This window comes from Amborella trichopoda, chromosome 2, assembly GCF_054954075.1.
Source record: "Amborella trichopoda isolate Santa Cruz 75 chromosome 2, AtrichopodaSantaCruz75HAP2 v2.0, whole genome shotgun sequence".
Taxonomy (NCBI): Eukaryota; Viridiplantae; Streptophyta; class Magnoliopsida; order Amborellales; family Amborellaceae; genus Amborella; species Amborella trichopoda.
In genome coordinates this window covers 36,895,464-36,921,038 of record NC_142337.1, presented here as the reverse complement: position 1 = coordinate 36,921,038, position 25,575 = coordinate 36,895,464, and positions in this window count along the sequence as shown.

The following is a 25,575-nucleotide window of genomic DNA, read 5'->3' as shown; positions in this document are numbered from 1 at the left end:
TCTCATGATCATGGCTCAAAAACATGAATCATGGCTCAAAGTTGGTATCAAAACGATCATCGTGTTGAGCCCTATAAGAAAACAATAATCTTTCAATCAAATAGGCATCACAACGACCTTGGGTCAGCTACGGAAGATCACGTAAGTTCTCGGGCAACAACAGGAACTGTTCTAAAATTTCACACATTGTTAAGCAAGGATAAAACAGTCCTTTTGCACCCATTTTTAAAATTTCTTTAAATTCTATTAAATTGTAATTATCTTCAATTCTAAGTAATTTTCTAGCGTGCACCCACGTTTTAGCCCAATTCTTTATCAACTGGCATTGCCTCATGGTACATAGGACAGATTCATTCTTCTTGGATCAATCAGTCGGTGAAGCCTTACGCCGGTTGGTTCTCTTTCTCTCTTCTCATCTAACACAGGCATTGAAGCCTTATGCCGACTGCTTCCTCTCTCTCATCTTCTGATATTGTCAGTGAAGCCTAGCGCTGACTACATTTTCTCCCTCTTCTTCTTACACAGTCGGCAATGCCTAATGTCGACTGCATCTCCCTTTCCTCTCTCTCTCATCCTCTTGTCTTCTCTTCGTTTCTTCTCCCTCCTTCTTTCGGATCCCTTCTTCTCTTACTTCATTCTTCCTTCATAACCATCATTCTACTACTCTTTCATTTGACCAAAGGGATTTTGGTTAGCCTCTCATGGTAGTCTTGTCATCTAGCTATAATGTTGTTGTAAAATAGGTCTAACCCACCTATCTTACAACCTTTGTCATATATATGTGTGATTACAGAAAACAAGAAGAATATAAGCCAAAGGAGTCGATTTTGAACCAGTTTTAATATTAGGGGTTTTTTTTTGTGATCAAAGAGGGCTCCCATGCGAGCCAGCCCGAGTAAGTCCCTAACCCTACCTTAAAATTCGTCTCTCACCGGTTGGTAACACTTGCCTCCATTCTCGAACGAGGTTCTTAAGAGAGTGATCTAAAAAATGTCTCGAGTCTTCCCTCGAAACCTGAGACACGTGCCTTCCAATCATTCTGATTCAGAGGGTGAGATCAAAGCACCTAACCAGCTTAACGATGCCACTGGGGACTTACTACCCCTTAGTCAAATAGTTCTTGTTTGGCTAGTTTCTTCTTTATCTGCTTTCATTATCTTTTCACATTCTGTTTATGGCTACTGGGTTCTGTAACCCATTTATCCGGATTGAGGATTTTCTTATCCTCGCATTCGAGAGTGTCCCTAGGGAACAAGTTCCTTCGACTTCTTTCTCGACCATCCTGTTGAGCAAAGACCCCTTGTCTAGCTCCCAGGTCTTAATCTGGACCTGTGTGAGGAGGGACTTGAAGGTCCCTCACTCCCCATCTTCTCGCTCTGGTGGAAACTCCACCAAGGCACCTTGCATTGGCAACACTTATGTTTCCCCACACAGCATGCACCCAGTTACTAGCAAGTCAGTTGCCAATCATGTTCCTGAGGTACGCCGGAAGGCTACCCAGTCCCTTTCTACAAAAGGCAAGCAAGTTGTCATTACTTCTGTGGGTCGCTTTAAGGCTAACCCCCACATTTATGCACCATTGGTCTCCATCCCTAGAGGGTCAACACTTCGAGGCAGAAACCCCACGGTCTCCATCCCTCACACACACCACAAGGCTTGTGGGTCACCCACTCGAGCCACTTGAGTCCGTGTCCAAGATCGAACCTTTCAAGGCCTGGTCCTGCGCACGCTACTCATATGCATCTCACTGCTCGAGGCAACATCATTATTATGCCAACCCGAGTACACAATAGATGACCTTCTACTATGTACACATTAGCGCACCCTGTAAGGGACAGGTCTACAGCTCTTCTCTTACAGACACCTGCTCGTAGTTCTCAGCCTCTTAAGGCCAGATCATCTGCACGAGCTTGGGTGGACCCCCAAGTCCCCCATAATCCTTCTTCAAGGGGTGCACACGTGTCACCATCTCAGGCGTCGCCTCGCCCTCAACTCATGCCTCTTAAGGAGTCAACCCTGCTCCAGCCCGCTCCTTCTTAATCGAGGAAGCACCTTCAACCTTGGCACTCGAAGCTTTTCCCCAAGAGTACCATCCTGAACCATCCCCATCACTTAGGTTGTGTCTCTGGAGCTCATAAGAGAGCTCAGGGCATGGACCTCATGGAAGATCGAGTCGTTCATCCTCCTCGGCCCGGCCCAGTTCTTGACCCTCATCCATTTCTGCACTTTATGGAGATAGCTCTCTTCGGTGCAAGAAGAGTTGACCAGCCGTGACTTAGATTGTAATTTTAGCGCGAGGTCCATCAAAACCTCAAGTCTAAAAGCGATAGAGGTCTACAAATTTTGACTACGGAAGTGACCAAGACGATAAAGCATGAAGAAGAGCTCCATGAGCCCTGTGCTATGGTTATTGTCGCAATAGAAGACCTTGCCACTCACCATCCATGGTCCTAAGATCGCCATGAATCGGCTTAGTAGCCATAAACCCAAGACCGTCTAGAACTGGTCCAAACGTGATTTGCATACAGGAGTCGAGCTCTCTCAGGGCATGCTTACCCTCTACTGACCGATCTACCACGTACGACCCATCAAGCTCGCAAACCCTTAGTTTGAGGATATGGTGCACACGATGATGGAAAAGATTAATCATATTAGCGCTGCACATTAGTCGGCTAACCATGAGGTCAACTCCCATATCTCTGATGGTGTACCTCCACTGCAGCCCCCTCCGTCTACCTCACAGGACAATTCTGTCCCTCATACAATCTCTCAATAGGATATCGAAGCTATAGGCACTCATGGCCTAAAGAATAAACAAATCTTGGGGATACAGGGTGTGAAGTCTTATTAAAGACCATACCCCTCCTATATTGATCAGGTCTCATTCCCCTCAGACTATAAGAAAGGGAAGTTCCCTTTATTCAGTGAAACCATGTCCCCAAACCAGCATATCGCCCACTTTCAGGCAGCATGTCAGGAAACAATGGCTGACGGGAGACTTCTTCTTTGACAGTTCGTTGAGACGCTTGATGGGTCACCATTCCAATGGTATGCCCGACTTCCTCCAAACTCGGTGCATACATGGGAGGAGATGGAGAATTGTTCTATCAACGCTTCGATGAGGTCGAGAGAGAAGTTCAAACCATCAAACTTCTCACCCTGACCCAAGACCCTGAAGAGCCCGTGGACTCGTTCATATCAAGATGGAGAAACTTGGTTTCTCGCCATCCTAATCCTATGCTTGAGAAGGAACTTGTCCAAACTTGCATGGGGAACAGGCGACTTGAAATCACTCTACATGTCGAGGCCTCCAATCAGACCTCTATGTTAAAGTTGATCCCTAAATCAGTTTGCATAGAAAGTTTGTCACGCCACCATGGTGGAACACGACAACCATCTACAAGTTTAACAAACAATCGGGGCAATGGTAGCTCTCGAAATAACACACAAGGCAGCCAACAGAAAGCGGTAATTAGTGCAGCCGTCATGGTCACTGATTCAAAGAAGTCTCCCTCCCAAACTTTGGACCTCTCTAAAGGGGTAAGCATGGCAAAGGTAACATCCCAGGCTGGCAAGCAACAACAGGCATACAATCGGGTACCTCCACCAGCCAACGTTTATCGGGGTGATTATTTCGCCTGGCATATGAACAAAGTCTATCCCTTAGAGAAGGAATGGGTCTCTGCGCTGTTCCGATTATTATCAGAACAGATATATGATCCAACTTCCAAAAACCAAGTTCCTTGAGCAATCTGGCCTTGATACTCAGGAAAATTATTGTTCTTACCATCGAAGGATCAATCATCCCACAAATGACTACTACACACTGAAGGATATTATTGAGGCCCTGATTCAGAAGGGTCATATAAAGCTTGATGACTTAAAGAAGGCCTTCGAGGCAACTGAGGCCTCCCATGTCGTAACGGTCTAAGAGGAAGATGAAATGCCTGACATCCTCTGCACCTTCTTCATTATAATGCTTTAGGAAGGTGAAATTACATTGAAGCAGGCAAGGCGAAGGGAACTAAAGACCATTGGTGCCCGTACCATCAGATACGAGGTCATTACTTGTCAAAATGCACAACTTTTCTTGATATATTCACAAAGAAGATGCGGGAGTGTCAAGAGTTTTATAGCCTTCCCATAAGTAATCCCGAAATCACTTCTCCATTGGGGCAAGAGGATCTCACAAAGCAAGACCTTTCTATCAATGACTCAAACTCTACGGAACCCTCGACTTCCCAGCCGTGGATAATCTACCATGGCCAAAGCAGACTCAAGTCCTTGAGATGAGAAGTGGTTCATCAAGCTAGAGCAGTTTACCACCCCAGCGAGACGAATCAGACATCACTTCAGAAAACTAGAAAGAGACGGGCACCAAGGGCTTTCATCAAATAAACAAGTCTGCTCAACACACAACCGAGTAGGAATTTCTCAGTCCCCTTCTTCCATTGCCAACTTTACTGAACTTCATCCTTGGCACGATCCTTCTTCCTTCCTCGTCCTGTCAGGAAGACGTTCTCATGCCATCTCCCACTCAGCACACATCCGATGACGGTGACGATGTTAAAAGCACTCCCCAACGGTCTAAGCAAGGGAAAGACCTAAAAGACCCCCTGCATCCGTCCAATCCTGGTGATGACGTAAAAAGATGCCCAGATCTGTCTGATGAGGGGAACGACCTTAAAAGTCACCCACCTTCTAACCCTACTCATCCTTCATCTCCTACTTCTCATTCTTCCTCATCTATGGCTCTTGCAAGTATAACCTTGATATGTCCAAACTTCGAGGATCTCGATTGAGGGATCAAACATAACAAAGATAAAACGAAAATGGTTGAGAAAGACCCTACCGTAGGTAGCAGGATTCCTAACAGTTGCTGATGCCCTAGAAGCTAAAGCCAAGGCAGAGCCACCTTCTTCAAAGAAGAGAAAGAAGTCGAAGACAAAGAAACCCTAGTGGTCACCTGATCTTAAATTTGAGCAGAAATTGAGAGAGTCAAGGGGGCAAAGTTTCTATTCTGAAGAAACTTACCACATGACACAAGTCTGTGAAACACTAGCCAGTGTGGACCAAAAACTACAGATAGCTGCTCAAAGACTGTGTGATTCGCATTGGCACACTTCTTGCACTACAATCATTGAATCCCAAATTCCTTGTAATCTCCAAGTCAAACCCCTACAAGCCAAGAAACAATCCCTATTTACGGAAGACCCTTCCATTCCTCAAGCGGGGGAAGGTGCAGAAATTATAATCCTCTCTAGGCCTCTATCGGAGGCAGAGATGTCAGGATCATGGGTCTTTGCACTTGAGGTCGATCAAAAGATCTTTGAAAACAATGATGAAGAGTTGCATGAGGCTCCAGAAGAATGGGAAGAAGGTGTTTAGGCCACAGCGGATGAACTATAACAAATAAATCTTAGAGACAAAGCGGACCCCAGACCTACGTTCATTTCAGCGAGTATGTCTTTAGAAGAGAAAGAGGAGTTCACTACCTTCTTGAAAGTAAATCGTGACGTCTTTTCTTGGCATTATCATGTGATGCCCGACTTAGACCCTCAAGTAGTTGTTCACCATCTCGGCAACCTGTCAAACAGAAATCACGAAGGTTCAGGCCTGACCTCAAAATGCAGATAGATGCCGAGATAACCAAACTTAGACAAGCAGGTTTCATCCGTGAAGTCAAATACCTGAAATGGCTAGCAGATATCGTTCCGATCAAGAAGAAGAACGGTCAAATCAGGGTGTGTACTGACTTTCACGATTTGAATACCACCTGTCCTAAGGATGACTTCTCGTTGCCATTCACCGAGATGCTCATAAACTCTACAGGTCACTGTAAAATATTTTCCTTCATGGACGGAAACTCCAGGTATAATCAAATAAGGATGACGCCCGAAGATGAAGAGGCCACTGCATTCTTAACTTCAAAAGGGGTCTTCTGTTACACAATGATGCCTTTTGGATTAAAGAATGTCGGTGCCACAGACCAGAGAGCAATGACAACCATTTCAAAGACATTATGCACAAAGAGGTGGAGTGTTATGTGGATGATTTGGTGGTAAAATCTGAAGAGATGGATGTTCATATGAGAGACCTTGGAAAGGTATTCGAGCGTTGCATTTCACCAGCTTAAAATGAACCCGCTAAAATGCACTTTCAGCATGCGCTCCAAAAAATTCTTGGGGTTTACATCAAGGACTTGAAGTTGAGCGAGTAAAGATTAAGGAAATCCAAGAAATTCCATCATCGACGACACTTCAAGAACTGCACTCCCTCTAAGGCAACTGGCGTACATTCGCAGGTACATCTCAAACCTCTCAGGTCACTGTAAACCCTTTACACACCTCTTAAAGAAAGATACCCCATTCATCTGGGATGAAGCATGTCAGGCAGCCCTTGACAACATCAAGCATTATTTACTCAACCCTTCCGTACTCTCCACACCAGTATTGAGAAAACCCCTTATTTTGTACTTGACTGCTTTAGACGAGTCACTCGAAGAATTGCTAGTGCAAAACAATGAAGTGGGAAAAGAGATTGCGTTATATTACCTTAGTCGCATGATGCAAGGGGCCGAGAAGAATTATGCCCCTATTGAGAAGATGTGCTTGGCCTTGAACTTCACAGTACAAAAACTCTGTCATTACTTGCTTGGTCATGAAATGAAACTTATATCAAAAGTTGATCCTGTAAAGTTTCTCATGACACGCCCATGCTTGTCAGGATGCCTTGCTAAGTGGGTATTATTGCTGATGGAGTTCGATATCACGTATGTCCCACAGAAGGTCATTAAGGGCTAGGCCTTGACTGACTTTCTCGTAGCACACCCTGTCTCGGCAGGATCTCCTCTATCAAGTGACCTCCCTGATGAAGAAGTATTTTGTGCTGACCTTGTTCATGTGTGGGAATTATACTTCGATGGAGCTTTCCAATCTGATGGAGGAGGCACCGGAGTAGTATTCTAGACTCTGAGAGGAGGAGTATTGCCACTTTCTTTCTCTCTCGCTCAAGCCGGTTCTCATAATGAAGCAGAATATCAGACCGTCATAATCAGATGGGAGATAGCCTTCGATCTCGACTTGGAGCAGCTTAATATCTATGGCGACTCTGAGTTGGTTCTTCGACAAATCAAAGGGATCTATGATGTGAGAAAAGACACTCTCAAGCCTTAACATGACACTGCAAAATCGTATATGGCCCAATTCGAAGACGTATCCCTGAGTCACATCCCCAGGAGGCTAAATTCGTTGGCTAATGAACTTGCAAAACTCTGTGCTACAATTTAGTTGTCCTCATCAAGAACCACGCTTGTTTGGGTGGCAGAATGGAGACACATCGAACTAAGGACTGAGGTCGATGCGGATGACGAGAGAAATATCTTCCCCGAGTACCCCCCTTATCAATTTAGAGCACTTCTGTGAGCCAAAGAAGTAATCAAGACTGAATAAGAAATAATACAGAGTCAAGGAGCTAAGGGTCGAAATCAAGAACCAGAATTCTTTGACCCAATATGCGTAGAAATTGCGTAGGTAGAAGATTGGAGAGAGCTCATCACCATTCCTAAAACATGGCAGGTTCCTAGTAGATCGTGCCGAACGCAACAGCATACGTCGAATCTCCACCAAGTATACACTCCTTGAAGGTCATGCTCTCTTCAGACGGTCGTTTGACAACACTCTCCTTAGATTTGTGGACATCCAATAAGGTGTTAGAAGAAGTCCACTCAAGCATTTGTGGACAACACTAGTCCGATCCTAAGCTCTATGAATGAATACACAGGTTGGGATACTATTGACCTTCCATGATCTTCGATTCCTTAAGCTACACTAAAAAGTGCCAAGTATGCTAAATACACTCCAGCCTCCAACCTGGACCGGCCTCCAGAGCCCTTACACCCTATGGTTGCTTCATGGCCCTTCTCACAATGGGGTATGGACATTGTAGGGCCTATTGACCCTCCTTTAGTAATGAGTCATGCTTTCATTCTAGCTGCAACAGATTACTTTTCTAAGTGGGCTGAAGCTCCCCCCTTAAGCAGGTTCCTGGGATAGCGGTGGGCTGCTTCGTTCCTCATCATATCATATATCTCTTCAGAGTGCCCGACCGGATTATATCTAACAACAGTCCTCAATTTAGGAGTCATCATCACATCGATCGCTTAGTTAACCAGTTCTGTTTCTAATGGAGGCACTCGACTATGTACCACCCTCGAGCGAATGGATTAGTTGAGGCTTTCAATAGGACTTTGTACAATGTTCTAAGAAAGTCAATATAAAAAACAAAGGAGAACTGGAACGAGAAGCTTCCCGAAGCAATGTGGGCTTATCGTACCACTACGCGGAATTCTACTGATTCCACCCCTTATTCTCTTGTCTATGGGGGTGAAGCAGTTTTCCCTCTTGAAATACAAATCCCTTCACTGCGAGTCGCTATTCACCAAGGAATAACCGAAGATGAGAGAGTCAAGCTCCGGTATCAAGAATTGGATGCACTCGATGGAAAAAGGCTAGTGGCTCAATAGAACCTTGAACTCAACCAAGGGAGAATGAAGAGGGCTTTTGTCAAGTCTGTCAAGATCTACTCATTCACCCGTGGCAACCTAGTTTTAGCTATTAAGAGGTCTATTGTTATGCATGGTCTGCGTAAAGGGAAGTTTGAGCCTATGTGGAACGGCGCCTTTCTAGTAAAAAAGGTCTCCCCCAACGGAGCCTACATACTGGCGCATCCTGATGGAGAGGAGGCAATGCCCCCTTGGTATTATCCCTGATGCGTATTCAAAAGAAAGGAACTCAATGAGAAAATAAGAAAGATAGTCTAAACAAAATTCTAACTCCTTCTATTGCAATAAAAATGAGTTACAAGTCACAAGTCTCTCACATCTGAGGATAAGAGGACAATTACAAACCAAAACTTGTACTTTCACACTTGCAACTGAGGATTAGATGATGGTTACAGGCCAAAACAAATGCCTGTCTTTTGAGGAATAAGCAAACCCACGAAAGGAAGGCCCTCCTCATGAAGAAGAAGCAAACCCATGAAAGGAAGGCCGTTCTCATGAAGAAGAAACAAACCCACGAAAGGAAGGTCCTTCTCACGAAGAAGAAGTGAAACCACTTGGAGAGTTAGCTTTAATTCATCTGACGAGTAAGAGGATGGTTACAGGACAGAAGACCAAGCAGAGCCACTCCAAGAAGTTAGCCTCAGTCCATCCGACGTGTATGTCAAACATACCAACCAAATACCTCATCTGATGTGTAAATCAAACATACGACATAGGATTCATTCGACGTGTATATAAAACATGCAAGATCGGCTGCCCTGGCAAGGAACCGGCCTATGACAGAAAGCATGCCCTATTCACAATGAATTCCCTTTCATAAAACAACATGGACCTCACTATTGTTCTAGAGGATTTGGCTTCCAACAGGTACAACAAGCCACGCAACATCCTTTGCCACTTTTTGCCACCCCATGAACATCGTCGTACATAGCTCATCGCCAAGCGCCACAAACCCCGCACGTGACCTACCTCCACATGCAAGCATCATTCTCCGCATCATGGTAAGCCACACATGCTGATCAGCGCTTACTGCCTGCTTGAGGGTTAGTGCCAGTTGTATCAGCACTCCAAATCATCATCATCAGTTGTCTCAGAGCCAATTGCACTTCTATTAGCGCTGGCCCTATCGTGACTGTTCGCCTCCCAAGTCTCCTCGTTTTTCAAAACTTAAGTTTTCACACGTCCTTAATGATCACACGATTTCGAAGGCCAACCGTCACCATGTCATCCGTAACCGTACACGCTCCCATGACGGTTCACCAGCTACAGTCGTTCGTCTCCTGTCGGAACTTCTGCTATACGGCCGAAATCCCACTGGAAAACTCTCGCCTACATTTTTGGTCCTGAGTGTCACCAGAACCTCATCGAAAACTCCGGCAAACTTCCCTTAAGTTCTCAGAAACCTTTGTAACACTACTAACAGTCCCAAAAAGTGGCGACAACTTCAGGAAACCGCTTTAAATTTCTAAGAAAACCCCCAAGATGTGCGAAAATGCTCACCGCTACGTTTCCCGCGTCTTCTACCAGAAAAAAATTGCAGTCAGAACATCTTTTGTTTCCCAAAAAATCCCTAGAGAGCTCTCCTTTTCCTACTGCTTTCTCTACAACTTCACCAAATTCTTAGCAAAGTCTGCCTGTTGAAGGTCTTCCCTGCCAAACTGCAGGAATCTTATTGTCTGCCAAAGAACGTTCCCTGTAAAACTTCTACTGAAGTCTTACTGCTCGTTGGAACTTCAACTGAACACCCTCTCCTCACCGTAAAAGAAAACTTTTGCTTAAGTTTTTTTTTACCCTTGGTGAAAAATGAGGGAAAACAGGGTTTTACCCCCTTATATAGACTACACTACCCTCAAATGACCCTCACAAACTGGGAATTTAAGTCACATCCAAAGGAAGCCAAGTGACGATGAGCCAGGTCGGGCTTTGACTTGAGGCCCGAGGTAGCTCTCATCGATACATGTCTAGCACCGGTGAATTCCACACAACCCTAGCATCGATTGATCAGCGTCGGGTAAATTTCAAACAAACCTAAGGCCGGTGGACCAACGCCTGGAGAGTTTTGAGTCACCTTAATGCAGGTTGACTTAACGCCGGTCGTGTTCAAACAATGTCATAGCTTGCGCCATCTGAGTTTTTAACTACCCAGCACCGGTTGTGTTCTTGAGAGCTCATTGCCTGTTGGACATTCGCAAGAAACTATGGTCGCTATACCTAGTGCCAGCTGTATTACAAACAACCCATTGTCACCGACTCCAGGCTGAAGTAGTGTATGCCCTACCACTATCCCAAGTGGACCAAGCCATGATGTGTCGTCCCTAGTGGACTTACACTCAGACTGTTGCACCCAAACCGTGACCTCCTCAATGGAGTCAGGAGCTGTCCCTCATCCCTCAGTAGGAGTCACACCCATACTGTAGCCCATTATCCCTAGTGGACTTAGGGTCATTCTTACCACTTCAATTCCCAGTGGGTCTGTTTCACACTAAGCTATCTCATCCCCAAGACGTCATTCTCATCTTTCACCCCAGAGAGTATGCTTATCCCCTTAAACCCTAGTGAAGTCCACTTCAGTTGGTCATTCTTCATCAGGTCACCATTTCCATCGGAGCCCTCAGTTTGTGAATGGTCTTAGCCATTTTATCCCCAGGGAGTAGGATTACCATCCACAAACCTATTTCCTATGGAGCTCCATCTACTTGATGACCCACACAATGGTTTAGATGCATGACCCTAAACTGTATGGTCCAAACTATATGACCTTAAACTATAGTGGAGGTCTGTGTTGCACGACCCTAAACTGCTCAACCTCGGTCCGTGCTACATGACCCTAAAACTGGACAACCATGGTCCGAACTATAGGACCTTAAATTGTAGCGGAGGTCTAGTTGCACGACATTAAACTGCACGGTCCTAGTTGTATGACTTTAAACTGCATAACCACGGTGTAGATGTATGACCTTAAACCATAATGCACATCCAAGCCGCATGACGATAAAAGGGTCAGCACCGTGGTCCGAACTATATGTCCTTAAATTGTAGTGGAGGTCTAGTAGCACGACCTTACACTGCACAGTCCTAGTCATATGACTTTAAACTGCATAACCATGGTCCAGTTGTATGACCTTAAACCATAGTGCACGTCATGCTGGCATGACGATAAACTGCTTCGCACAGGTCCAGGAGCTATGACCATAAACTTAGCCCCACATACACACACATGCCTTTACGTGCACTTTCACACATGCCTTCCCTAACCTACCTGTTAGTGTGCGCGCGCCACCTTCATTACCGCTCCAGTGAGTCCATTCACTTTATCACCATACAGCATTCCTTAGTGAGTCTCACTCGAGCTCTCAAAACGGCGAACCATCCCGCCATCCAAACTTGTTGTAAGTTAGTGGGACATCAACGTCCACTCACATTTCATGCATCACCCATCATTCACAAGTAGCCTCGAGCCATCTCCCCAAGTGACTCAAACCACCACCATACTCACCCTATGGCCTCCATGGACAGCCATTCATTACCACCACGGTCTAGCTGTATGACCTTAAACCATAGTGCACGTTCAGACTGCACAACGTTAAATTGTTTCTCATAGGTCCCGAAGGCATGACCTTAAACGCGCCCTCACAAAAAAATGATGAAATAACGAGCATGGTGTATACCATAACAAGGGAATGCCATGAGTAAAAATGATGGACAGGCATGGTCACGAAACCATGACTAAAATAGTTTCGTGAATAAAAACTAGGCACGGTGAAAACCCGAACGAGCATCGTGAGTAAGAAAATGGATAAAAAGGGTAGACATGGCCGAAAGGTCATGGGTAAAAGAGCCTCAAATAAAAAAAAGTTGGTGAAATTCGTCTCTACTGCGCCGCTTCCCAAGTTCAAGCGAAAATCCACAAAGGACGCTTGGACCAATAAACAGGTTGATGCAGCACTCGTCTCAATAGGCAGCTTCAGCCCTCACTCAAAAGAAGAAATCCCTGGTAACATAAAACCAGGAATCAAAAAATATGAGCTTCAAGGAAAAGATTCTGACAGTCTAAGTCGAGTTGCAAAAGGACTTGAAAGACAGAAGACTCACCAAGATGGAACGACAAGTCTCATGAGGAAGAACATTATTCCCATGAGGTCACAAATACACTCGAGCAGCTACAAAGGCAAGAAACTGATAAAGCAAGTAGAGAACCTGCCAGAGACTTCAGCTCGCCTAGCCGACAAGCCCAGACCTTTGGGAACGGCTAATAAAACTGCCCCTGACTGGACTCGATATACGAGCCCATTCTTGAATGAGGCTCCTGAGAGAGCGATCTCAAAAACGCCATGGGTCTTCCCTCGAAACCTGAGACACGTGCCCCCCGATCATCTAGATCTGGAGGACGAGATCGAGGCACCTAACCAGCTACCTATGAAAGATGGATGATGTATGAAAGGTGGGTGAAAAGTGGTGACCCACTAGCTGAGAGCGAATATAGGTGGCGGGATGGATCGCCGTTTTGTGAGCATGGGTGAGACACACTGGGGAATGATGAATAGTGGTAGTTAAGCGAATGGGCTTACTGGGGAATTTATGAAGATGTGCGTGAAGATGCATGTAAAGGGCGTGTGTGCATATGTGAAGGTGTGTTTAAGGTCATGCCTCCGGGACCTGGGCAAAGTAACTTAACATCATGCAGCAAGGACGTCCACTATGGTTTAAGGTCATGAAGCTTGGACCGTGGTTATGCAGTTCAAAGTCATGCAACCAAGACCATACAATTTAAGGCTGTGTTACTAGACCTCATCTATAGTTTAAGGTCATATAGTTTGAACCATGGTGCTAAGCCTTTTCATGTCATGCAGCTAAGATGTACACTACGGTTTATGGTCATATAGTTCGAACGGTGGCTATGTAGTTTAAATTCATGCAGCTAGGACTAGGCAGTTTAAGGTCGTGCAACTAGACCTCCGCTACAGTTTTAGGTCATATAGTTTGGAGCTTGTGTCACACCCCATGAATTTACAATACTGTTATTCCTGAGATGTGACGGACAAAACATATATACATCTATTGATAGGACAAATTTACAGTGGCGAGGTCTTACATAGTAAATAAAGAAAGCTAGCACAACAACAGTATCTTCCAAGGTTGATCTTGACTAGCACTCAAAATGAATCCGTAGTTATCCTGAAAAAATGTTTACCATAGTTTGATGAGTTTGGCTACTCAGTAAGTGATCATCATAATTCTAAAAATAATCATGATTGAAAGATATCAATATTTTCCAAAATGAGATCTATTAACAGAAATGCATCCACAGTTTCACTTCCAATAAATGCATAATTAAGTATAATCCGTGTAATTGAAATGCTTATAACACTTTTAACGGCAGTACATAATTCAAAGGATTTCACAAAATACCCTACTGGCGTCCCAAGTAGGTCACCTATATACCCCATCAGCGTCCTGATAGGTCCACTTAATCCCTATCGGCCTCCCAGATAGGTCCACTTAATCCCTGCAGGTCCACTTATACCTCACCGGCATACCGGATGAGTCCACTTAATCCCTACCGGCGTCCCAGATAGGTCTACTTATACCTCACCGGCGAACCGGATGAGTCCACTTGCATACTTAAATTATTTCTAAATCTCTTTAGACATTCGAAAGCAGCAATATCATGTACTCAACATATCACTGAAATCATTAATATAAATTTCACTTAAACCATTAATAACAGTCACTCTTTATAACATTTCAAAAATAACCAATCAAATATTTTGGGCTCAAATTTAGAAAGGTAGCAGTTTGTAAAGGCATTCTAGAATAATTGCCAATTTAATATGTATAGAAAAACTCTTATAAAAATTCAAGAATACGGAATTATCACAATTTATGGGATATCAATCCACAAATAAACATTTCAAAACAATACTCTAATCAATTGCAAAAATGTCAATTTTTTTAAAATAATAAGGCAGTCATTTGCACATGAATTTTACAATGTCTAAATATTCAAAACAGTAGAAAGAAATATCACAATTTTACTAAAAGCAAAAATATCACATTTATTTCTACCAATAGACAAGAAAAATAAATAAATTTATTTTTCTAATTTACAGCATTCAAAATTTCTAACATAGATAAAATATCACCATTTTTATTAAAAAGGTTATTTTTCAAGATAATGAGGTCACGTGCGCATAAAATTTATCGCGCCTAAAATTCATGATAATAAGCAGAAATAATTATTTCATTTTATTTTTAAAAAAAATGGATTATTTTTCGAGACAATGAGGTCACTTACACACAAAACTGATAAAATAAAGATCCTAGACGGAAATATCACTATTTATTAAAAATAAACTATTTTTCAGAAAGACGATGTCACTTACCCACAATTATTTGAGAGGGAGCTTCCGATAAAAAAATTCGGTTCGAGAGAGAAGTTCACTGTGTTTCGACCAGAGAGAGAGATCTCAAAATTTTGTTTTAGGGTGGGAGTGCTCACATCCCCTATTTAAATTCTTATAACGTATTGTTATATTATTTTATTACGCTCTACCTCATACTTGAGGTGTCGCGTTAAAAGTCTGCTTTTAACGTACGAAAACCACGTCCGCTAAAGGACGTTGCCAGCTGCAAGCAGGAAGCAAAAGCAAGCAAGCAAAACAGGCAAGCAAAAGTTAAACGAAGTAAAAGTTTTTGAAAATAGTGATGGTCCCCAAGGACCATCATACTCAAACAGACCATCACCTATTTAAAAGCATCTTTTCTCTTTTTTTTTTTTTTTTTTTTAATTTTAGGATTGTTACATTCTTCCCCCCTTAAAGAAATTTAGTCCTCAAAATTTGTGTACCTGATTACTGAAAAAGATAGGCGTATTTTTCTCTGATTTCGTCTTTTCGTTCCCAAGTCGACTCTTCTCTTGAATGGTACTGCTATAATACACGGACTAAAGGAATCTCCTTGTTATGCAACACTTGCTCCCTTCTATCCAGTATCAAAATTGGCTGCTCAATGAAGGATAGGTCCTTCCTGCTCGGTAAAGGTTCATATTTTAAGATATGGGATGGGTCGGGCTGATATTTTCGTAGTGAAGATACATGAAAGACATTATGGACATTGGCCAATTCGGGTGGTAAGGCAAGTCTATAAGCGACACCTCCAATTCTTTCCAGGATTTCAAATGGTCCGATGTAACGTGGGCTCAACTTTCCTTTCTTGCCGAATCTCATAATACCCTTTATTGGTGAGATTTTTAGGAAAACTCGATCACCTTCTTCAAATTCAAGATCTCTCCTTCGGTTATCGGCATAACTCTTTTGCCGACACTGAGCTGTCTTGAGCCTTTCACGAATTAATGTTATTTTATCTGTGGTTACCTAGACAATTTCGGGCCCCAAAAGCTTTCTTTCACCAACCTCGTCCCAACATATAGGTGACCTGCATTTCCTTCCATACAAGGCTTCATATGGTGCCATCTGAATACTGGCTTGGAAGCTATTATTATAAGCAAACTCAATCAGGGGTAAATGGTCATCCCAGCTTCCTGTAAGGTCAATAACACAGGCCCTCAGCATATCTTCCAAGATTTGGATGGTCCTCTCCGATTGTCCATCAGTTTGGGGGTGAAAGGCAGTACTAAAGGTGAGTCTCGTCCCCATGGCTGACTGTAGTCTAGCCCAAAATTTAGAAGTAAATCGAGTATCCCTGTCCGATACAATACTGATAGGAACTCCATGCAACCGCACTATTTCTTTAATGTACAGCTGAGCCAGTCGATCCAAAGTGTACGTCGTGCGAATCGGTAGAAAGTGGGCAGCTTTGGTTAACCGGTCCACAATGACCCAAATGCTATCATGTCCTGAATTTGTTCTAGGCAAGCCAGAGACAAAATCCATAGAGATGTGCTCCCATTTCCATTCTGGCACTGGTAAAGGCTGCAACAACCCAGCGGGCCTTTGATGTTCAGCTTTTACTTGCTGGCATGTTAGGCATTTAGACACAAATAGTGCTACCTCTTTTTTCATATTATTCCACCAAAAGGTTTTCTTCAGGTCCTGATACATTTTAATACTTCCGGGATGTATCGTATAACGAGAATGATGTGCTTCTTCTAAGATAGCTTTCTTTATACTCTCATCATTCGGGAGACAAACCCGACTTTTGAATCTTAGCAAATCCTCACTACATATAGAGAATTCATCTCTCTTTCCTTGCTTCACCTCTTCTGTAATTGTTATAAGCTGATGGTCTTTCTTTTGTGCCAATCGAATCTGTTGGATTAGTTGGGGTTCCGCCTTAATATTGGCAATCATACTTACCACACCATTAATGGACGGAGTTGGATGCCAATCCACTATTTCCTCTAACAATCACATTTCTTGGATCATTAGATGAGCTAAGACTCCCGTAGATTTTCTACTTAGAGCGTCGGCCACAACGTTAGCTTTTCCTGAATGATAATGGATTGTACAATCATAATCTTTTAAGAAATCCATCCATCTTATCTGCCGCATATTTAAATCCTTCTGAGAGAAAAGGTATTTCAAACTCTTATGATCCGTGTATATTACGAATTGCTCACCATATAGATAATGCCTCCATATTTTCAAAGCGAATACTATTGCAGCTAGCTCCAAATCATGAATTGGATATTTTTTCTCATATTCTTTCAACTGTCTGGATGCATATGCCACTACTTTCCCATATTGCATTAATACACAGCCCAAACCTTTATGTGAAGCATCACTATAAATCACAAATCCCCCACTCCCCTCAGGAATAGTTAAAATAGGTGCTGAAGTTAATCGAACTTTTAGTTCTTGAAAACTCTCCTCACATTCACTTGTCCACTCAAATTTGATATTTTTCTGTGTCAATCGAGTCAATGGGATTGCGATTCCAGAAAATCCTTCTACAAATTTTCTGTAATATCCTGCCAATCCCAAAGAGCTTCGAACTTCAGTCACATTACTTGGTTGTTTCCAATTAACAACGGCTTCAACCTTTGAAGGATCAACTGATAGACCTTCTTTTTATATGACATGTCCTAAAAATGTCACTTGTTCAAGCCAAAATTCACATTTACTAAGTTTGGCATACAATTTCTTCTCTCTTAATATTTGCAATACCATTCTTACATGCTGCTCATGTTCCTTCTGATTCTTGGAATAAATTAAAATATCATCGATGAATACCACAATAAATTTATCCAAAAAGGGCTTAAAGATCTGATTCATCAAATCCATAAATGCAGCTGGTGCATTGGTTAATCCAAAAGGCATGACTAAAAATTCATAATGGCCATACCTTGTTCTGAAAGTTGTCTTGAGTACATCTTCACTTTTAATCTTAAGCTGATGGTATCCAGATCTAAGATCAATTTTTGAAAACACTTGTGATCCTTGTATGATCAAATAAATCATCAATTCTAGGTAATGGATACTTATTTTTCACTGTCACTTGGGTCAACTGTCTATAATCAATACACAATCTCATAGTCCCATCTCTCTTTTTGACAAACAGTACTGGAGCACCCCAAGGTGACACACTGGGCCTGATAAAACCTTTATCTAATATTTCTTCCAATTGTTGTTTCAGTTCTTTAAGTTCTGCAGGAGCCATTCTGTAAGGTGCCTTAGAAATTGGTGCTACCCCTGGCACTAATTCAATGGAGAATTCAATTTCCCTGTCCGGCGGTAATCCTGGCAATTCTTCAGGAAAAACGTCTGGAAATTCTCGGATAACCGGAGTGGTATCCAAATTTATTTCTTTCTTCCTATCTTCTTTGATATAGGCAAGAAAGCCTTGACATCCTTTTCGAAGGAGGCGATTAGCTCGAATGCAAGAGATTAAATATGATGGGGAGTCTTCTTTGACACCATTGAAGTAAAATACTGGTTGATTCGGAATACTAAAGGTAACAACTTTCTTATAACAATCAATACTTGCATGGTATGCAGAAAGCCAATCCATGCCTAAGATTACATCAAAATCTTGAATTTTCAGGAGTATTAAATCAACCAACAGTTCCTTTTCTTCTATCTTTATTACACATGATTTGTACACTATATTGGTGTTAATTGAATCTCCCATCGGTGTGGCTACCTCTAGAATGTATTCTAATTGTTCTGGTTCTACCTTTAAGTGGCATGCAAAGTGTTGTGACACAAATGAGTGTGTAGATCCAGGATCAATCAAAACATGAGCTACTTTTTGGAAGATAGTAAGAGTAACTTGGATCACTGATTTTGAGGCCTGAGCGTCTTGCTCGGTAATCGCAAATACTCTTCCCTTCATCTGAGGCTTTGGAGCTATCTCTCCCTGCTTTGGAAGCTGTTGTGTCTGTAAGCTAGGACATTGTTTAATCTGGTGTCCCAATTTTCCACATTTAAAACAAGCTCTGGTATTCCAATAACAAGGGCTTGATCCATGATTTTTCCCACATTTTCTACATGTTTCTATTGGGCTTTGAAATGGCGAGGGCCTTGGCTTCTTGTTTGGCCTTTCAAACTGTTGTCGATTAGATGATGTAGGTCTAACATGACTGTTCTGATTTTTCGTCTTTTGGTAATCTTCAAAATCTTTTTCGACAATTTGGGCACGATCCACTATTTCAGCATAAGTTCTTAATTTCAAGACTGATATTCTGCTTCTAATAGCTGGCCTGAGACCCCTTTCGAATTTCTTCACCTTTCTTGCCTCATTGTTAATCATATGTGGTGCAAACCTGGCCAATTCAGTAAACTTGGCCTCGTACTATGCTACTGTCCTATTTCCTTGGATTAATTCTAGAAATTCCATTTCTTTTTGGTCTCGAATAAAATCTGGGAAATACTTTTCATTAAATGCCTCTAGAAATACTTCCCAAGTCAAGGTTTTATTTTCTTTGACCAATACTCCTTTTGCCATTCGCCACCAGTGTTGTGCCTCACCTTATAACATAAAAGCTGCCAAGGCCACCTTCCTATCATCAGGACATTCCATAACCTCGAATATTTTTTCCAATTGCATAATCCATCCCTCGGCTTCTGGTGGGTTTACAGCACCCTTAAAAGAAGGTGGGTTTAATTTCTTAAATTGTTCGATATTACTCCCACCATTTCCTGTAACTGACTGCCTGGGTGGATTGTTGTTTTCCATCTGATGTTGCATTAGAGCAACCATATTTTCCAAGGCTTTGTGAATTCCTTCCATATTGGCTTCAGCCATTCTGGATCTTGACTTTATCCCGGTCTGTACACACAATAAATGTGATTTTAAGTACATTCTTTTTAAATTTCCTAAGGATCTTAAACCTATTGCTCTGATACCATAATTGTCACACCCCAAGAATTTACGATACTGTTATTCCTGAGATGTGACGGACAAAACATATATACATCTATTGATAGGACAAATTTACAGTGGCGAGGTCTTACATAGTAAATAAAGAAAGCTAGCACAACAACAGTATCTTCCAAGGTTGATCTTGACTAGCACTCAAAATGAATCCGTAGTTATCCTGAAAAAATGTTTACCATAGTTTGATGAGTTTGGCTACTCAGTAAGTGATCATCATAATCCTAAAAATAATCATGATTGAAAGATATCAATATTTTCCAAAATGAGATCTATTAACAGAAATGCATCCACAGTTTCACTTTCAATAAATTTATAATTAAGTATAATCCGTGTAATTGAAATGCTTATAACACTTTTAACGGCAGTACATAATTCAAAGGATTTCACAAAATACCCTACTGGCGTCCCAAGTAGGTCACCTATATACCCCATCAGCGTCCTGATAGGTCCACTTAATACCTATCGGCGTCCCAGATAGGTTCACTTAATCCCTGCAGGTCCACTTATACCTCACCGGCGTACCGGATGAGTCCACTTAATCCCTACCAGCGTCCCAGATAGGTCCACTTATACCTCACCGGCGAACCGGATGAGTCCACTTGCATACTTAAATTATTTCTAAATCTCTTTAAACATTCGAAAGCAGCAATATCATGTACTCAACATATCACTGAAATCATTAATATGAATTTCACTTAAACCATTAATAACAGTCACTCTCTATAACATTTCAAAAATAACCAATCAAATATTTTGGGCTCAAATTTAGAAAGGTAGCAGTTTGTAAAGGCATTCTAGAATAATTGCCAATTTAATATGTATAGAAAAACTCTTATAAAAATTCAAAAATACGGAATTATCACAATTTATGGGATATCAATCCACAAATAAACATTTCAAAACAATACTATAATCAATTGCAAAAATGTCAATTTTTTTAAAATAATAAGGCAGTCATTTGCACATGAATTTTACAATGTCTAAATATTCAAAACAGTAGAAAGAAATATCACAATTTTACTAAAAGCAAAAATATCACATTTATTTCTACCAATAGACAAGAAAAATAAATAAATTTATTTTTCTAATTTACAGCATTCAAAATTTCTAACATAGATAAAATATCACCATTTTTATTAAAAAGGTTATTTTTCAAGATAATGAGGTCACGTGCGCATAAAATTTATCGCGTCTAAAATTCATGATAATAAGCAGAAATAATTATTTCATTTTATTTTTAAAAAGAATGGATTATTTTTCGAGACAATGAGGTCACTTACACACAAAACTGATAAAATAAAGATCCTAGACGGAAATATCACTATTTATTAAAAATAAACTATTTTTCAGAAAGACGATGTCACTTACCCACAATTATTTGAGAGGGAGCTTCCGATAAAAAAATTCGGTTTGAGAGAGAAGTTCACTATGTTTCGACCAGAGAGAGAGATCTCAAAATTTTGTTTTAGGGTGGGAGTGCTCACATCCCCTATTTAAATTCTTATAACGTATTATTATATTATTTTATTACGCTCTACCTCGTACCTGAGGTGTCGCGTTAAAAGTCTGCTTTTAACGTACGAAAACCACGTCCACTAAAGGACGTTGCCAGCTGCAAGCAGGAAGCAAAAGCAAGCAAGCAAAACCGGCAAGCAAAAGTTAAACGAAGTAAAAGTTTTTGAAAATAGTGATGGTCCCCAAGGACCATCATACTCAAACAGACCATCACCTATTTAAAAGCATCTTTTCTCCTTTTTTTTTTTTTTTTTTTTTAAATTTTAGGATTGTTGTAGCCTGGCTGTGCAGTATAGGGTCAGGCGCCACGGACCATAGTTGTGCAGTTTAAGGTCTTGAAGCACGGACCATCGCTGTGCAGGTTAAGGTCATGCAGCACGGACCATTGTGTGGGTCGCCATGTAGGTGAAGCTGCATGGGGGATAGGTTTGTGGATAGCAATCTAACTCACTATACATGAGCAGGGAGCTTTAGATGAAGATGGTGGCCCTACGAGGAGTGGCAAGCGGAAGCAGACTTCAATGGGGATTAAGCGGGTAAGTGTGACTCCTCGGGCATAATAAGTAATGGTATGGATGTAACTCTGTTGGAGATGACAGGTCTGAGAATAGATGCAACCCCAATGGGGGTTAAAAAGATAAGAATGACCATATGGAGATAATGGGTAGTGGTACGGATGTGACTCCTACTAGGGATGTTGGTGTGAAACAGACCCATGGGGATTGAAGGGGTAAGGTGACCCTCTTTTTCTTTTGCATACACCTAACTCCACTGGGGATGTTGATGAAATACACCTAACTCTACTGGGGATGTTGATTTAACATACTGGGCGGTAACAAGACCTGGGAAAAGGGCACGCATCACAAGAAGTGGGGTCATGGGTAGTTAAAGGTGCATGATGGAGGCTTAAGGGGGCTATAAGTGGTGTAACTCAATTGGAAAAATTGAGGCAAGGAGATTCTTGAGGTAATGATGATGTGTGGAACGGTTACAATGGGTGGCGAAAGTGCCTTATCAGGTGTAGGGATATATGGTTGAGACTGCGATACGCTTCCTTCAGATATTATAGAGGTGGGCAAATGCCTTGCATGCTTTGCTTTGAAGCCCCACAGTCGAAACTGTGGAACATCTCTTTGTGATATGGCATTGTAGAGGTGGTCGCATGCCTTGACAGTTACATGCTCTGCTTCGAAGCCTCACAGCTGGAACTGTGGTACACGTCTTTGATGTATGACTTTATAGAGAGGGTCACATGCTTTGACGGTTGCATATTATGCTTCGAAGCCTCATAGCTGGAACAGTGGTACACCTCTTTGATATATGGTTTCTAGAGGCGGGCACATGCTCTGACAGTTGCATGCTATGTTTCGAAGCCTCCCAGTTGGAACTGTGGTACACCTCTTTGATATATGGCTTTATAGAGGCGGGCACATGCTTTGACGGTTGTATGCTATGCTTTGAAACCTCACAGTTGGAACTATGGTACACCTCTTTGTTGTATGGCTTTATAGAGGCGGGCGCATACTTTGATGGTTGCATACTATGCTTCGAAACCTCACAATCGGAACTGTGGTAGACCTCACACTTCTTTGTGATGTGGCCTTGTAGAGGCGGGCGCATGCTTTGAAGTGCATGCTCTGCTTCGAAGTCTCACAGTAGAAACCGAGGTACACCTTGATTTGGAAGGACACCTCGAAGGGGTGGTGTCTTTTCACCAAGGGTTTTTGAAAAAGGATGTAGTAGGGGATGTGTAGAAGGGTGTTAAGCAGTAACCCATGAAAACATGTAGGAACAGGAGGCAGTTTATAGTTGTACGAATGGACTATACGTTGCACAGTTTAACGTCTTGCTACGGGGACGTGTGCTATAGTTTAGGGTCGTATAGCTTGGACCACGTAGTTTGAGGTCGTGAAACTAGACCTCCGCTACAGTTTAAGGTTGTATAGTTTGGACCATGCAGTTTAAGGTCGTGCATCTAGACTTCAATTTGAACTGCCTTGTCGACCATCTTGGTGAATGTATTGGGCTATGATGAAGTGACATAACGAGCCAATTCTAGGTGCATCCCAAAGATGCAATACTCTATCTCTTACAGCTCACCTATTGGTGTGGCCAGATTGATGGCTAGATTGCACCACATTTCGCTGTACTCGATCACTGGCTCATGTGGCATTTGTTTCATCTCAAGTAGTTCAAAGTTGCACTTTCTTTTCTATGTCTCAGAAGCTCTTAAGGAACTGTGCCCATGATGAGATTGACCCTGGTAGTAAACGAGAGTACCATTTGAATGCTGCTCCTATAAGAGTTCCCACAAATTTTCGAAGCAGTAGGTGCTCATTATTCGATGTATTGCCACATGCCGTAATGAAATGGGCTATGTGTTGCTGTGATGAGCCAGTACCATCAAACTTGGGAAGTCGATTCTTTGATAGTTCGGTCGAAATGGAGTTTGGTCAACATACGCTGGGTAAGGCTTTTGGTAGCGGTTCAGCTCTTCCATCATTGGGATATTTTACTTTTTCAATGCTTTGGCTACCATGCCCTTCACTAATTCTTTGTTCCCAACCTGAGTTGGTGGGGAAGACACCGGTAATGAGGGAGGTGAGGTGGTTGTACCTGGTTAGGTGCCTCGATCTCACCCTTCGAATCCCTGGGGGATCGGGCGGCTCACATCTCGAGTTTTGGGGAAGACCAGGGACGTTCGTAAGATCGCTCTCTCGAGAACCTCGTTCGAAAACGGGGGCAGGTGTTACTCTGGCTGACTCGCGTGGGCGCCCTCTTAGATCAAGAAAAAAAAACCCCGATAAAGAAACTAGTTTGTAATCACCTCCCCAGGCTCGTATTCTTCTTATTTTTCTGCTTTCTACAATCACACACATATATGGCAAAGTTTATGGGACATGTGGGTCAGACCTCACCTTCTTCCTCTCTGATGAGCGTACACAAGCATGCACATTCAAGAAGAAGAAAGAAAGATGGGGGGAGAGAAGAATTCAACCAAGCAAGAAGGTCAGGGAAAGGACTAGACTGGTGGATAATTGACATAGCGTGGTGGTGAACCGGGTTTGGTAACTGAGACCGACTCACAAGATCGCTACTAGACGTTATTGTCGATATCGACTAGCTAGGAACGATGGCCGCTCTGTTGTGGCAGTAAAGCGAGTCAAGCGAACCTGGCACGACAACATTACCACTAGACGACAAGACTGCCATGAGATGCTTACCTCAATCCCCCTTGGTCGAACCAGAGAGCAGCAGAGGAATGGTTAAGGAGAGGAAGTGGATAAACGAAAGGAGAGAGAAGAAGGAAAATGAGATGCAGTGGGCGCTAGACATCGCCTACTATTTCAAGAGATAGGAGAGAGAGGAAGAAGTCTGTGCTAAGTTTCACTGACTATGTCAGAAGAGAAGAGAGGAAGGGAGCTGACTGATGCATGATCTTGCCAACTGACAAAAGAAGAGAGGGAAAACCAGTTAGCTCTAGGCCTTGCCGGATAGAAGAAGAGAGAGGAGACACATCTACACTAGGTCTCACTAACTGGTAGAATGAGAGAGAGGAGACCAACCTACGCTAGGTCTCGCCGACTGGTAGAAGAAGAGAGAGGAGACCAACCTGCGCTAAGTCTCAACGACTGATAGACGAAGAGAGAGGGGAACCACCAACGCTAGGTCTTGCTGATTGATAGACGAAGAGAGAGGCGGCCGACCAGCGCTAGGTCTCCTCGACTGATAGACAAAGAGAAAGGGGACCAACAGACGCCATGTCTCTCTAGCTGATAGACAAAGAGAGAGGGGACCAACAGGCGCTAGGTCTCGCCAACTCATAGACAAATAGAGAGGAGACCAATCGGCACTAGGTCTCCCAAGTTGACAGAAGAAAAGAGAGAAAGCCAACCAACACTAGGTCTTGCCGACTGATAGATGAAGAGAGAGGAGACCAACCGGTGCTAGGTCTCGCAAGTTGACAGAAGAAGAGACAGAAAGAGAGAGAGAGAGAGAGAGAGAAAGAGAGAGAGAGAGAAAGAAAGTTGCCTGCCTTAAGGGTACCATTCCTTTTCTTCTCTCTCCTCTCTCTCTCCAAGACATACTCATAGGCTCAAGTAAGGAATCGAAATTTTTATTGAATCTTCTAAGAATCCACTCAAGACCGAGAGGTGGTG